Source organism: Phacochoerus africanus, chromosome X (genome assembly GCF_016906955.1).
Source record: "Phacochoerus africanus isolate WHEZ1 chromosome X, ROS_Pafr_v1, whole genome shotgun sequence".
In the NCBI taxonomy this organism is placed as follows: Eukaryota; Metazoa; Chordata; class Mammalia; order Artiodactyla; family Suidae; genus Phacochoerus; species Phacochoerus africanus.
This window is the reverse complement of record NC_062560.1, coordinates 115776027-115792935: the sequence shown is the minus strand read 5'-3', so window position 1 is coordinate 115792935 and position 16909 is coordinate 115776027.

Below are 16909 nucleotides of genomic sequence, written 5' to 3'. Positions count from 1 at the left end.
CTTCCTGAAAACAGGAAACCTAGTGGCTTCTTCCGGGCCGGCCCCTGCCTTGTTCTCTGTCCTCATCCGTTACCACCTGTCCCCTTCGCTCCCCTCCAGCCCCCCTGACTCCGCAATGGGCCTCCAACAGGCTAAACACCTTGCTGTCTATTCGGGCTCCTCCACGCTCATCCCCAGGGGCCCTCCCCACTCGCCCTCCCCTGCATTTAAACCTCAGCTCAGCCACTACCTCCGAGAAGCCTTCCCTAACGGTCCCGTCCAAGCCAACCTGTCCTCTTCCCCTGCTTCCTAGTTCTTCGTGGCTCTTTCCACCGCTTGACATCGTGTTGCAGTCAGTCGCCCCTTCTAAAACCATGCCTGGAATAGAGTAGGGGCTTGGTAACCCTTTGTGGAATGAGTGAATGAATGAATGAATGAATACCGAAGGAGAGAGAAATTATTCAGATATTCACACAAATAAAGGGACAACTGCAAGAGTTCCCGTTGTGGCTCAGCGGGTTACAAACCTGACTAGTATCCATGAAGATGCGGGTTTGATCCCTGGCCTCACTAAGAGGGTTAAGCCTCTGGCGTTGCTGTGGCTGTAGTGTAGGCCGGCAGCTGCAGCTCCGGTTCGACCTGGAGACCCCAAGACCCCTAGCTTGTGAACTTCCATATGCCACGGGTGTGGCCCTAAAAAGAAAAACAAACAAAAACAACCCCCCCCCCAAATAAACAGACAGCTGCAATGGTGAGGAATCCACGTCTGGTCCCGGGAGCCTCTGATAAGGGAACCTGACTTCGTCATGGAAGGCAGGGTCGTGTTCCGAGTGGAAATTAAGCTTGAGTGGAGATCGGGGAGGCGGAGAAGGCGGTAAGCATGAGAAGAGGGAAGGGACGACTGTTCCAGGCCGAGGATAAGGCGTGTGCAGAAGCCCTGCGGCAGGAGAGGCCCCGGCGAATCTGAGTAACAGGCAAAAAGGAATGCAGGCGTGAGAGCGCAGTGCAAGGGGAGCTGGAAGGGGAGGCAGAGGTCAGAGCAAGCCCGGCTTCGCGGGCCCTATGGAAGAATTTTGCCTCTTTCTTAAGAAGAGGAAGCAGCTATTAATCGGTTTCACAGAGATAGGTGCTGAGGAGGGTGGGGAAGCAGGGAGGGACGTGACCTAATCAGATATGCATTTGGAAAACGCGAGTCTGGCTGCAGTGTAGACAAAGCATAGAGGGAACCATGCCGTGTAGTAGAAAAAAAATTGTTTTGGGGAAATAACTATTAACAAAATAATAATAAAATAAAAAAAAAAGCAAAGAGGGAGCACGAGGCCGTGAACAGACCGCTTAGAGGGCAGCTCACTTTGTCTAGGGGAGAGATGATGGCAGCTGTACCTGGGGGTTGAGGCGAGACCAGAGAGAAGGGGGTGGATTCAGGATCTGTTTAGAAAATAAGATCCACAGAGTTGACAGCGAATCGGAGACACGGAATGAGGGGTCTTGAGGGTAGTGCCTAGCTTTGGGGGTTGTGTGACTTGATCGCTTAGTATGTCTTCCACTGAGCTATGGAAAATCACAAGCATGTCTTCTTCAGGAAATAAACATTTCTGTTTGAACATGCTCATTTTTTTTCTTTTTGGGCCACATCTATAGCATGTGGAGGTTCCTGGGCCAAGGATTGAACCCGTGCCACAGCAGTGACCCAAGCCACTGCAGTGACAACACCAGATCCTTAACCCACTGAGCCACAGAGGAGCTCCTGAACATGTTGATTCTGAGGAATCTTAGAGGGGATGACAGTAATCAGAGGGAGAGAGAGCCAAGATGGGGATACGATGTGGGAAATGATGTTATACAGATGCCCGTTGAAGCCTTGTTGCTCTTACTCACCCTGGGAGAACAGAGAGAGACATTAAGAAGAACTAAAGCACCTTAAAAAATAAGGGAGGAGCATGTTCATTGCGGCGCTATTCACAATAGCCAAGACATGGAAATAACCCAAATGTCCATCGACAGACGATTGGATTAGGAAAGTGTGGTATATATACACAATGGAATACTACTCAACCATAAAAAAGAATGACATAATGCCATGTGCAGCAACATGGATGGAACTAGAGACTCTCATACTGAGTGAAATAAGTCAGAAAGAGAAAGACAAATACCATATGATATCACTTATAACTGGAATCTAATATACAGCACAAATGAACCTTTCCACAGAAAAGAAAGGCATGGACTTGGAGAATAGACTTGTGGCTGCCGGCGGGGGGGAGAGGGAGGGAGTGAGGGGGAGAGGGAGGGAATGGGAGGGATGCAAACTATTGCTCTTGGAATGGATTTACAATGAGATCCTGCTGTGTAGCATTGAGAACTATGTCTAGATACTTACATCGCAACAGAACAATGGGAGGAAAAAGAATGTATACATGTATGTGTAACTTGACTCCCCTGCTGTACAGTGGAAAAAAAAAATAAGGGAGGAGTTCCCACTGTGGCTCAGTGGGTTAAGAATCCGACTGCAGCAGCTCCGGTCACTGCAGAGATATGGGTTTGATTCCTGGCCTGGTAGAGTGGGTTAAAGGATCTAGAGCTGCCACCACTTTGGCAAAGGTGGAAGCTGCAGCTTGGATTCAACTCCTGGCCCAGGAACTTCCATATGCCAAGGGTGGAGCCATAATTTTTTTTTTTTTTGTCTTTTGTCTTTTTAGGGCGGCACCCATAGCATATGGAGGTTCCCAGGCTAGGGGTCAAATTGGAGCTGCAGCTGCCAGGCTACGCCACAGCCACAGCAACTCGGGATCCGAGCCACGTCTATGACCTACACCGCAGCTCACAGCAACGCTGGATACTTAACCCACTGAGCAAGGCCAGGGATCGAACCCACAACCTCATGGTTCCTAGTTGGATTCGTTTCCGCTGTGCCACGACGGGAACTCCCCATAAAATTTGTTTAAAAGGGAAAAAAAAGGACCAAGACCTGCTTGTGTAACCACAACATTTATGGGCCAAGTCAGAGCGATGAGCCGGCAAACACGACTGAGAAGAAGGTAGGATAAACATCGGGAGCGCGTCGGATTCCCACAGCCCAAAGAAGAACGTGTTTCAAGAAGGTGAGTCAAATGCCGCTGAGAAGTGGGAGAATCTGATGCCTGAAACATTTCTATTGGATGCAGTAGCCTGGAAATCGTAAGTGACTTTAGTGAGAGATGTTTGCTGGAGTGAGGAGGCCAGCGGCAGGCTCCCGCAGGATGAGAGAAGAGTTTTGACAATTCGAAGAGTATGTTGCCGGAGTTTGGAGGTGAAAGAGAGCGGAAAGATAGAGCAGAATCGAGGAGTGGGAGTGGGAGGGCTGGAATGACTTCACTGTTCCTTTTTTTCCCCTTTTTGGCCACACTGTGGCCTGTGTAAGTTCCTGGGCCAGGGATTGAACCCACACCACAGCAGTAACCAGAGCCCCAGCAGGTCCTCAACCTGCTGAGCCACCAGGGAACTCCACTGTTCCTTTTTCTAGAAGGGATAGATTTCAACATGATGCAAGGCCAGTGGGAAGGATCCAGTTAAGAGCAAGAGGTTGAATATACTACAAAAGTAGGTATTATTATAATGTAAAATATTGGAGGAAGCAGGAGAGGATGGGATCAAAGTCCAGGTAGAAGAATTGGCTTTAACTATAAGAAGGGGTTGTTCTGTTGCGAGAGGAGGAAAGGGGCAGAAGAGGGTCCCAGACATTCAGAGTTTATAACCTTGGCACCTGCGGTCATGATTTACTTATTTTCAGTCGTAGGGGACCTGGGCTAGGAGGCAAGGGATCTTGACTCCCTCCCCCCCACTGTAAAGTTTTATTGAAGGATAGTTGATTTACCATGTTGTGAGAGTATCTCGACTCTTGTATGGGATCTTCCCCTAAATAGATTCACAGACTTGGGGGAGTTACTTCTCATTTCTTTGCCTATTTTTACTTTTGAAGTGGGGGGGGCAGCATGTGGAAGTTTCTGGGCCAGGGCTCAAACTTGTGCCAGTGCAGTGACCCAAACCACTGCAGTGACAAAACCAGATCCTTAACCTGCTGCGCCACCAGGGAACTCCTCTTTGCCCATTTTTAAAGGGAGAGTGCTCTATTAGATGATCTCGCTGGTTCCTCACAGCTGTGCTTATTCTAAGTAAATCAAGAGAATGTGAAAGTCAAAATAGTAGAAAATTGACCTGAAGTTTTTTTGTTTTTGTTTTTGTCTTTTTAAGGCCACACTCAAGGCACATGGAAAGTCCCCAGGCTAGGGGTCGAATCGGAGCTGTAGCTACTGGCCTACACCACAGCCACAGCAATGCTGGATCCGAGCCTCATCTGCAACCTACACCACAGCTTAAGGCAACGCCGGATCCCCAACCCACTGAGCGAGGCCAGGGATCAAACCCACATCCTCATGGATCCTAGTCGGGTTCGTTTCCACTGCATCACATGGGAACTCCTGGAGTGTTTATTTTTATTGTTTTCAAGTGCAGGGCTCACTTCCAGTTCAAGGTAATGGATGTAGCGCATGTATTTAATCTCATCTTCCCTTCAAGTCCCACTAAAATGCCTGAAGAAATATAAAAATAAGAACAAATCCAGAGGCAGTCCTGTCGTGGCTCAGTGGAAGCGAATCCGACTAGGAACCATGAGGTTGCAGGTTCGATCCCTGGCCTCGCTCAGTGGGTTGGGGATCCGGCGTTGCCATAAGCTGTGGTGTAGGTTGCAGATGAGGCTCGGATCCAGCATTGCTGTGGCTGTGGTGTAGGCCAGTAGCTACAGCTCCGATTCGACCCCTAGCCTGGGAACCTCCACATGCCACAGGTGCGGCCCTGAAAAGACAAAAAAAAAAAAAAACCAACAAAAAACAAGAACAAAATACAGAGCAGTGCTAGAAAGCCAGAAAAGGTATCAGACTAGAGACGCGTAATGCTAATAGTTGTTCAGCGCTTTCAGTAGACCGGCTACTGCACTAAATCATTTACATGTATTAAACTGTTTAAATAATTCTATAAGGAAGGCACTTTTATTACCCAATTCAAAAATAAGTTGACAGAGGTTAGTTAAGAGTTTGCCCCAGCCGGGCAGTCCGGACTCTTACGCCACTGTTACATGACCTTTCAGAAACAATAGGATATTTCCAGAAATTATACCATGGACCCCACACCAGAGAAGGATATTGGGGAAATGATTATGAATCTCCCAAATAGAGCCCCCGAAATGCTCCGAATTCGCAGGGGCGGGGAGCCAAAGCGAGTCACGGAAGAGCCAGCCGAGAGGTTGACTACGATCCTCGTGTGCGACGCGTCCCGACCATCCATCCTCACAGCGCTGTCACATTGCGAGAGGAAACCTACCAGGTGAAGGGCGACTCCAAACCAAGGGACCAAAACACAGCCCTCTAGTCCCTCACGTGAATGGTCCATCACCAGACGTCCAAGGACAACCAGCGGCACGAGAGACAAACACCAGGATGAGCAAGACCACGGACTTCTGAGGGAAGAGCTAATGCGGAACACGGATGAGACCTCTCGTGTCTTGCGAGATGACCCAGAGAACACGGTACCCCTCGAACAAGAGCAGTCTGCTAAGAAGAGGTGCTCAGAGGCCGAGGCCGAGAGAGTCACAAACGGGAAACCACTGTTGAAATAAAGCAGGTCAATCGCCATGGGCACATTTGAAAACGCTCTTAGGAGCTTGGAAGCCAAGTCGTGGCAATCCGTGGGACAGACTCTGGAGTACAAGGGAGTATTTCACATTTTTAAAGGTTTCAGATCAGTAGGGAACAGGTGGATGAATTAATTGATGGTATCCAGACAACTGGCTCTGCATTCAGAAACCAACTAACTTCGAGGCGTGTCTTAAACTCAGTTATCTCCTTTCTCTCCCTCCTCAATTTCGCCATCTCTCCTGGATCACTATTCAGATATGCCCACGTATCTCCCACTAGTAACACCCCACTCACCTCCATGTCCATTCTTTTGTCCCCCTTCACAGCAACGCTTTTCGAACCCATGCTCGGTCCATGGTAGTTCACTATATTTCTCACCTTTCCTTTCCCTCCCAAACCCAGTCTAGGGGGCATCCATTCTCATCACTTCAATGTTTCTGCTCCTTTTTTTTTTAAGGGCCGCAACATGGCATATGGCGGTTCCCAGGCTAGGGGTCGAATCGGAGCTCCAGCCGCTGGCCTCCACCACAGCCACAGCAATGCAGGATCCGAGCCATATCTGCAACCTACACCACAGCTCACGGTCATGTCGGATCCTTAACCCAGTGAGCGAGGCCCACGGATACTAGTCCTCATGGGTACTAGTTGGGTTCGTTACTGCTGAGCTACAACAGGAACCCCAACAATGTTCTGATTTATGACAAGGTCACAGCAAGTCACCGTGAACACTGTTCATCTGTGCAAACCTCCAGAGAGACTGATAACACCATTGATCTTTGCTTAATTTAAAAACAAAACTAAACTCTATCAAACTAAAGAATGTCAATCGATAGGGAGGCAACGCCAAATTCTCTGACAGGTAGAGCCTGCAGCTATTAAATAAGCAAGGTTTTCTGGGTGGAGGGGGATATTTAAAGTATTTATGAAAAATGTATTATGGTTCGTGGTAGGGAATGAAACACATGGCCCTCCTCTCCTCCTTTGTAAATGAATTTCGATTCCCATAATCTAAATTCACAGGACCGAAATAGCCAAAGTGTTACTCAAATCTTTTCCTCTCATATTTATACAGTAAAACTAACACATCCATGAAGACTGCGTTACCTAAGATGCGTGTCTCCTTGCAGTGGTTGACAGCACAGCAGGTGCGTTCATTGCAGTTGTGTTAACTATCAATGTCGATCAACACATGATCAATTTAGTTTCGGGTGTCACCATCATGATAAGTGCCCTCCTTCTCCTCCCATTCTTGTCATGCCCAATACTTCCGCCTCTTCTTCACAGGAAAGGTATGTGAGCTTTTCCTGACTCCATGCCCCCCCCCACCTGCCCATGGAAAGGGGATCATGGCTTCTTTGTGGCCCCACTGCTTCCAAGCCAGACTTCTCTCAAGACTGGCAGCACCAGCAAGCACCTGAGAGCTTGTTAGAAATGCAGAATCTTGTTCCCTGGTGGCTCAGCGGGTTAAGGATCTGGCGTTGTGACTACTGTGGTTTGGGTCACTGATGTGGCATGGATTCGATCCCTGGCCCAGGGAACTTCCACGTGCTGTGCGTGCAGCAAAAACAAACAAACAAAAAACCCAACAACCAAACAAGCAAACAAAAAACCTGAGAAGTCCAGAATCTCAGGCTCTACCCCAGACCTACTGAATCACAACCTCTCTGGGTGGGGCCCACTGTTTTAACTAGTTTTTCAGGTTTTTCATGCTAAAATTTAAGAAGCACTGACCTAGGGGCACTTGACCAGAGCCTCATCAATCCCTGGGTACAAATGAAGTCACATTTACACCACTATCCAAATGACACTAGCTCCCTTGGGCACCCACATTTGCAGGACTCCGCAGTCCTTTCCAGGTCAATCCCTCCTCTACAAAGTATTTTGGGGAGTCCCTGGGGTGTTCACACATGCTCCAGAGCTGATGAGCGGCGCTGTTCACTTCTGCCATGCTCAGTCTTCACTGATGGAGGCAACTTTCAAGCTGATGGTTTTGCATAATCCAGTCCACCAAGTGAGCAAAAGAACAGGCTGTGTCTTGGCCTGGTGGAGTGAGATATGGGTAACTGCTGGTTGCAGTGTAAGGCTAAACCCGATGTTAGCTGCCCTACAACTTGCACTGATCAACTGAATTGCCCTGCAAAAGGCAACTTGCTTGCATCTCTCCGATTGAAACAGCCTACTCAAGGGTTTTGACCTGCAATTATCCTCTCCTCTCGTGCACATCCATTTTTGTACAGCATCCCATCACCATAAAACATGATATATACAGATATATATATATACACACACACATGCATGCTGATATATACAGATACATGATATATATAGGTGTATATACACCTATATATGTCCATTTTATTTTTTTAAAATTTTGGGGGGCTGTCCCTGTGGCATACACATACAGAAATTCCCAGGCCAGGGATCAAACCCGAGAGACAACACTGATGATGCCCAATACTTAACCACTAGGCCATCAGGGAACGCCCTGTATATTCCAACTTTTAAGAAAACACTTGAGGTTCTGGTCTGGCATGTAAGAACCTTGGGTGTCACACTCCATCCTACCAATAGGTAAAAAGCAAAATAAACTGAAAACTCGACGACTCTTCCTAGATTCCCAAGAGAAGTGAGGTCACAGGGCAAACTGCTGCCCCCAACTTCAAGAGACTGACAAGGGAACACAGAGAATCGCAACTTCCTGGATCAGAAGCCACTGAGGGAGGCAGTGCCTGGACAGGAAACTCTCAACTGTAATCGACAAATTGCTGGAGGCTCGATCCGGGCCAGTATGAGAGGGAAGGTGTTCCCGGGGAGCCCAGTCCTCAGTGACCCCCCACAGTTGATGAGTTTTAGCTCTGGGGATTTGTCCAGGCTCTCATGGTAAATGTCTGAGAAAAATTCTCCTCATGCTGCCGACAGAGAGAGGGGAAGAAGAGCCATTTGGGAAGACACCAGGGCGCCGGTTTTTTTTGTAATAAGGTCTAACCCTCAAGAGAAACTAGTTGACCAGATCCTAACCCACTGGGGTTTTTAGTGGAGCCTAACTGACCTGAGGGAAAGGAGATACCCAACTCCAGCCCCCTCTAACCATACTGTCCCACTTAAAGGGGAGAAGCATTTGTGAGTTTCACAGTCCAGAGGTCTAGACTCACTAAAAGACTGAGGCCTTGGAGTTCCCTTCGTGGCTCAGCGGTTAACGAATCCAACTAGGAACCATGAGGCTGTGGGTTCAATACCTGGCCTTGCTCAGTGGGTCAAGGATCCGGTGTTGCCGTGAGCTGTTGTGTAGGTTGCAGATGCAGCTCAGATCCCACATTGCTGTGGCTGTGGTGGAGGCTGGCAGTTGGAGCTCCGATTAGACCCCTAGCCTGGGAACCTCCATATGCCGAGGGTGCAGCCCTGGAAAAGACAAAAAAAAAAAAAAAAGACTGAGACCTAATCATAGGACTGTAGAATGTATACCACTATCCACCAGTTCCTTTCACCTCCTACATCATGTGCAGATTTCAAGAAAAAAAAAAAATTGTGAGGCCTACTAAGACAAAATACACAACTTGAAGAGACAGAGCAAGCATCAGAAAGGGATGTTGGAATTAGCAAACCAGGAACTTATTTTATTTTTGCCCCCCGCCCCACCACTAGCATGCAGAAGTTCCCAGGCCAGGGGTCCAACTCCAGCCACAGCAGCAACTCAAGCCACAGCAGTGACAACGCTGGATCCTTAACCCACAGCACCACCAGGGAACTCCAAGGAATTTAAAACTACTATGATTAAGATGCCAAGGGCTTTACAGGATAACACAAACACTGTGCCAGAACAGGTGCACGAGGAGTTCTCCTGTGGTGCAGAGGGTTAAGGATCCGGCATTGTGGCTGCCATGGCACAGGTTTGATCCCTGGCCCATGCTGTGGGCACAGCCAAAAAAAAGAACAAGTGGGCCAGGTAAGCAGAGAGGTGGAAATTCTAAGAACCAAAAAGAAATGCTAGCGATCAAAAGCACTGTAACAGAAATGGAGGAGACTTTGATGGGTTTTAACAGACTGAGTACAGCTGAGGAAAGAATCTCTGAGCTTGAGGATATCTCAGAAACCTCCAAAGCTGAGAAGCAAACAGAAACAAAGCCTGGGAAAAGACAGAATATCCAAGGACTATGGGACAATACAGAAGGTGTAATAGGCACATAATGAAAATAGCAGAAAGGAGCAGAAGAATTATTTGAAACAATAGTGATTGAGCATTTCCCCAAATTAACGTAAGACATCAACTCACAGATCCAGAAAGCTCCAGAAATGGGTTAAGGATCTCACATTGCCTTGAGCTGTGGTGTAGGTCACAGACACAGCTCGGATCTTGTGTGGCTGTGGCTGTGGCCTAGGCTGGCAGCTACAGCTCTGATTATACCCCTATCTTGGGAACCTCCATATCCTCCATATGTGGCGGGTGCGGCCCTAAAAAGCAAATTAAAAAAAAAAAAAAGAATGGATAAACAATGCGGCCCTGCTGTATAGCACAGGGAACAATATCAAGTGTCTTGGAATAGAACATGATGGGAGATAATACGAGAAAAAGAATGTATAAGGCGTTCCCCTTGTGGCGCAGCAGAAAGAAACCTGACTAGTATCCATGAGGATGCAGGTTCAATCCCTGGCCTTGCTCAGTGGGTTAACCAACTGTGCCACCAGGGAACTCCTAGGAAGCCATTCTTTTTTTTTTTTTTTCTTTTTAAGGCCACACCTGTGGCAGATAGAAGCTCCGGGGCTACTGGTTGAAACAGAGCTGCTGCTGAGGCCTAGGCCACAGCCACAGCCAAACGGATCTGAGCCGCATCTGTGACCTACACCACAGCTTATGGCAACTCGGGATCCTTAATCCACTCAGTGAGGCCAGGATCAAACCTGCATCCTCCCAGATACGTCAGGTTCTTAACCTGCTGAGCCACAATGGGAACCCCTAAAAATTCATTCTTTGTTTTTTTTGTCTTTTTGTCTTTTTAGGGCTGCACCCGTGGCATATGGAGGTTCCCAGGCTAGGGGTCAAATCAGAGCTACAGCTGCCAACCTACACCACAGCCACAGCAACGCAGGATCCGAGCTGCGTCTGCAACCTACACCACAGCTCACGGCAACAGGCAATCCTTAACCCACTGAGGGAGGCCAGGGATTGAACCCGCGACCTCATGGTTCCTAGTTGGATTTGTTAACTGCTGTGCCATGACGGGAACTCCCTAAAAATTCGTTCTTGATTATTCTCTTGCCCTCAATCCCCATATCCACTCCATCAGCAAATGCTATCACCTCTCCCAGCAAATTATACCCAGAATGAATGCCATCATTTCTCCCCATCTCTACCGCTATTCGATTCATAGGCACTGCCATCACCTCTCACCTGGACCCCCGAGTGGTCCCTTTAGGGCCGCCCCTTTCCTCCATTGTTCATCCTCCTCTCAGCGGTCAGCATGGTCCTTCTGAAGCAGAAAGCGAATCACGTCACTCCTTTGCTTAGGAGCTCCAAAGGCTTTCTTTTGCAGAGTCTGTTTGCAACAGTGGGTTTTTCTGTGTTGGCAATTACTTATTGAGTAATAGGGGACTGCTGTTGAGCTAACACAGAAATTATGCCAGTTATCACGCTGTTTCCCTAGCATGGTAACATTTTGAAGTGACCAACTTCATTGCTGTTAAAAAGGCCTAAGAAGGCCTTAGCAGAGTTCCCGTCATGGCTCAGTGGTTAACGAACCCGACTAGCATCCATGAGGACACGAGTTTGATCTGCCTCACTCAGTGGGTTAAGGATCTGGCATTTCCATGAGCTGTGGTGTAGGTCACAGATATGGCTCGGATCCCGTGTTGCTGTGGCTGTGTCGTAGGCCAGCAGCTGCAGCTCCGATTCAACCTCTATCCTTGGAACCTCCATATGCCTCAGGGGCGGCCCTAAAAAGACCAAGAAAAAGGGGGGCGCTGAGGGGGCCTTAACAATATACCAAGACCCTAAGCAAAAAGCAGGATATCTGCAGAGAGAAGCTCCTTTAGTACTGGTGTGGCTAGTTCAGTGCTTTCGGTAGTAGCTACGGTAAGTTATCCATCAAAGCTGTGAATGCAGAGGAGGTACTGCAAAGGCATTTCTCCCAAGGTAAAATGATGAAAAACAAAGTCTATGTCCTGAATCATTTCATTTCGGTGAGGATGGTCTTTATTAGACCCGAGTGTCCTGAAGGCACACATCTTAGAGGAAGAAGCTGACCCAGGGTTTAAGACTGTGGAGGATTAACTAGCTGGGATTCAGGTCATAAATACCAGAGAAACATAACCCCATTATTATTATCCCTGGAATTGGTGTTTCCTTCTTTCTTTCTTTCTTTCTTTCTTTCTTTCTTTCTTTCTTTCTTTCTTTCTTTCTTTCTTTCTTTCCTTCTTTTTTTTTTTGGAGGGGGGTTCACCTGAGGTGTACAAAATTCCTGGGCCAGGGATCAAGCCTGAGCCACAGCAGTGACAACACCAGATCCCTAACCTATGCACCACAAGGGAACTACCAAGACCTATAATTTTTAGCACAAATTTTTCAGAATGTTAAATTTTTCCGAGGTATTTTTTTTTCTCTTTTGTCTTTTCTAGGGCCACACCCGTGGCATATGGAGGTTCCCAGGCTAGGGGTCTAATCAGAGCTGTAGCCGACAGCCTACACCACAGCCACAGCAACTCCAGATCCGAGCCGTGTCTGCAACCTACACCCCAGCTCATGGCAACACCGGATCCTTAACCCACTGAGCGAGGCCAGGGATGGAACCAGAAACCTCATGGATACTAGTTGGGTTCATTTCCTCTGAGCCACAGTGGGAACTCCCTCAGCTTAAATCTGATCCCCGGCCTGGGAACTCCATGTTCTGCAGGGGTGGCCAAAACAGAGAAAAAAATATGTATCGATTCGACTTAAAAAAAAAATGCACAACCTGAAAGTTGAGAGTTAAGTTTTATTTGGGGCAAAATTAGGACTTAAACCTGGGAGACAGCATCTCAGGTAGCCCTGAGAAACAGCTCCCAGGAGGAGGGGGCGGAGCTAGGATTTATAGGAGTTTTCGCAACAAAGGGCTGGTGGCAGAACAAAAGAGTTCTGAGCTCACTGAAATCATTCCTTTGATATGCAACTGAATTTTCACAGGCTGCAGGCCCACTGGCTCTCACACTTGGAGGCGGCTGCATTCGCAGATGACTGAAATTCTGCCCCAAGAGGCAGGGGAGATAATATCAGTTTATGTGATAAAGGGGGGGGGGGTGCAGACAGGCACACATTTTACAGAAGTGTGTTGCTGGTCTCCTGAAGGTCACTACCAGTCTCAAGGAGCAGACAGCACCAGGAAGGATTCTAGTGTTTTCCTAGATATGAGGAGATGCAAGAATTGGGCTCATAAAAGCTTCTCCTCAAAATATCTGACTCTCTGAAGACCTGTTCTTCCAGTCTCCCAGAGCACAGAGCACCTCCCTCCTGGTCTCCACCCTGAGTTCTGCTCAGCGGGGGCTGCGGGTTCGCAGCTGCAGTGGCTCAAGATTTAATCCATGTAGAGGCGGATGAAAAATGCCAAACTGCAGGAGTTCCCGTCGTGGCGCAGTGGTTAACGAATCCAACTAGGAACCATGAGGTCGAGGGTTCGATCCCTGGCCTTGCTCAGTGGGTTAAGGATCGGTGTTGCTGGGAGCTGTGGTGCAGGCCGGTGGCTACAGCTCCGATTCGACCCCTAGCCTGGGAACCTCCATATGCCACGGGAGCAGCCCTAGAAAAGGCAAAAAGACCAAAAAAAAAAAAAAAAAAAAGCCAAACTGCAGTTCCCATGTTGGGGTTCCCTGATGGCCTAGCAGTTACGGATCTGGCATTATCACTGCTGTGGCATGGGTTTGATCCCTGGCCCTCCCAGGAACTTCATGTCTTGGGCGTGGCCAAATGTGTGTGGGGGGTGTGTTGTCTATCTCCCCTCCAATTCCCCCTTGTTCATTCCTGTATTCCCAGGCCTAAAACAATGTTTGGGCCATAGTCTGTATTCACTGAATGAACATACTAACTGGTACTTCTGAAAATTTTATAAGCAGACTCCTAATTGCGTGGGACTCAGACATGGAAAGTTCTAAGATTTGCAGGCCTGCTTTCTTCCTTTCTTTTTTTTTTTTTTAGGGCTGCTCCTGCGGCATACGGAAGTTCCCAGGCTAGGGGTCGAATCGGAGCTGCAGCTGCAGATGAGGGGTAGCAGCACGTCCCAGGTTGAGGCTTGTGTGGAGGTGCCGGGAGTGAGAGACCAAGGTGATGGCCGAGTGACTGAAAAGCCCTGCACTGGGGAGAGTTCTGGGAGGAGGCTGGCGAGGCCCGACAAGATCGCCCAGAGCCTTGTGTGCAGAAAGGTGTTTGAACTTTAAGTGCTACCGGGACATTTTGATAGAAAGCCATCAGGGCACTGGGGGCAGTAACTGTGGTACAAGTGGCTGTGGGAAGAAGTCTTCAGATGGCGGGTGTGTTTGGAGTCTGAGGATGTAGAGGCGAAGGAGAGCAAGTGAAGCAGACTCATGGATGTGGTGTGTGGACAGTTGGCTGCTGAGGTGGGAGGCCTGGGGGAAGAACGGGATCATTTATTTCAATATTGAAATCACCAAGAATGGGGGTTCCCTGGCGGCTTGGTGGGTTAAGGATCCGGCGTTGTCACTGCTGTGGCATGGATTTGCTACCTGGCCCCGGGAACTTCCGCCTGCTACAGGTGAGCCCCCCGCCCCCCCCCCCCCCGCCCGCCAAAGAAAAAGAAATCACCAAAAATGATGACGAGGTAATGGTAAAGCCAATGACCTTCTTCAAATAAATGGGAGTGTGCCAGTGTGTCCATAAAATAAACCCACTCATTCAACAACTATCTGAGCCCCTATTATGTGCCAGGCACTGTGCTAGGCTCTAGAAGTGGTATTGCTGGACAACTGCCCCATTCTGGGGGAGGATGTCTTATGGCAAAACAGCTCGCAGCTGCCATTTGAGGAGGGTCCATGTCTAATGCTGCCTTTATTCTCAAAGCCCCCTCCTCACTTCATCTAGTGTATTACTAGATACACACTGGCCCAATCTATACTTGCTAAATAGATACTTTAGTGAACGTAAACACACCGAACCAATAGCCTAACACTACTAATATCTTAAGATGGTAATCAATACGCTCCCAGTAAAAAGCACTGAAGTGATATGCAAATTATTACCCCCGTCCATAATTTCCTAAGAATTGCCTGAAAACCAAAGCTTCTCTTATTTAGAGACAATTTTTAGTATCATTTTTTTTGTATTTTGTCCTTTTAGGGCCGCACCTGTGGCAGATGGGGGTTCCCAGGCCAGGGGTCAAATCGGAGCTCCAGCTGCCAGCCGACGCCCCAGGCACAGCAACTCGGAATCCGAGTCACGTCTGCGACCTACACCACAGCTCACGGCAACGCCGGATCCTTAACCCACTGAGGCCAGGGATTGAACCCGCAACCTCATGGCTCCTAGTCGGATTCGTTATCCACTGCGCCACGGCGGGAACCCCCCTAATTTTTAAATAAAGAATGAGCTCAAGCTATCACATTTTCAAACTTTTTAAAAATTAAGTATGCATTTATTAGTTCATTATGTAAGCATTTTTTTGAATTTTTGACATGTGCAACATTGTGTTGGGAACCTTTTACAAGATATAAAAGAATTTTAGATATCTATTCTTGTGCAGTTTATATTAGAGCTTGGACTTTTTTCCTCTTTTTTTGAACTGAGGAATTATTATTATTATTTTAATAGTTATTTCCCCAGCATTTTCAAACTTTTAAGTGAGACATATAGTTGAGTCTAGAAATTTTTACACTCAAGTGTTGCAGGTTTATCATTATTATTGTCTAATTTTTATGAAAAAGCTGGAAATGGCAAATCAATAAATGCTTTCTTCTTAGACTTTGACTCTTCCAACATTATCAGTGCTATTTCAGCTGCTGCTTTCTTTATCTAGCCTGAAAGCGCTACGGACAACTAGAACATAAACACAAGCCCACCTGCAGAGGCTGTGTGAGCGTATGGTATAGGGCATTACTGTAACATCAGTATCCTCTTGATTCCAAATGAACAGATCTGAACACCTAAAACGAAACTTTAAACTATTGTTTCTCTCAAGCCATCAATTGCTCAGATAATCCCAAGAATTTAGGCGATTTGCAGTATCAAATCATGATTTTAGAAAGGAATAATTTTAACATTTTTTTCCTCACATCAGGTTGTATTTCACTTAGAGAGATATGAAGAAAGTCAGATAAATGAAGTGTGGTAAGAAGCAAAAATAACTTGAGCCAAAGGATTTTAAATGAAGAGAAGTGACTGTCTTAAAAAAAAAAAAAAGCATGCAGTTTATAAATCTGAGACTCACTCAGTAAGGAAAAAGCAATGGATAAGCATACTGACAAATACTCACAAAGGGCAGATTTATAAGCTTTCTACTTGGCTTCTAAAGCCAGGGCATTGCTCAAACTAATTAAGAGTGCTTCTCCACATTGAGAAAGGTGTATTCAGAAAATGAGCTAACTCCCACCTTTTCTCCAAGCCTCAGAATCACCAAAAAATTCATAGCAGGAAAAGATTCCACTCTAAAAAGGAAGAAGTTGTGGCTTCCAAATGGGCCAGATTTGGCAACCTGCTTTTAGGAGCCCAGAGTTATCATTACTCGGGAAGGAAAAGAGATCCTTGGAACAAATCGATCCAATTTTGCTGTCAAGTTTCTTTTGCAGAAAGCAGTAGATTTCAAAGATTTCATGAACATTGGCAAGACCAGTAGTATTCTTACCTTCTAACATGGAGTTTCAATACATTAACTGATATTTCTATAAAGGAGAGACTTAAGGAGCTGTGCTTGTAGGAACTGTCAGGTAACTGTTGAGCACTGCTGTGCTTATAATCCACCCCCCCCCCCATTTTCATTGTCTTTTGATAATAGGATGTGCTGTTGCTTCACAGTAAATTCCCTTCTCAGGACCAACAGAACCTGACTACTTAGAAAACAGGTGTGTGTGCTTCATGACTCTTAGTATCTACTCATCAACATCACCTCCTAAGCTAGTCACCATTTTATAGTCCCTTGTGACTTTCGCTTCCAGGGTGCTGATATAAAAAAGGCTAAGTATTTGATATCAACCAAATTCGTGAACAGGGGAAAAGAAGTTAGAATGAGAACAGCCTCCCTTTAATAGCCTTAGAGCTGGGGAGTTCCTGTTGTGATGTGGCGGAAATGAAT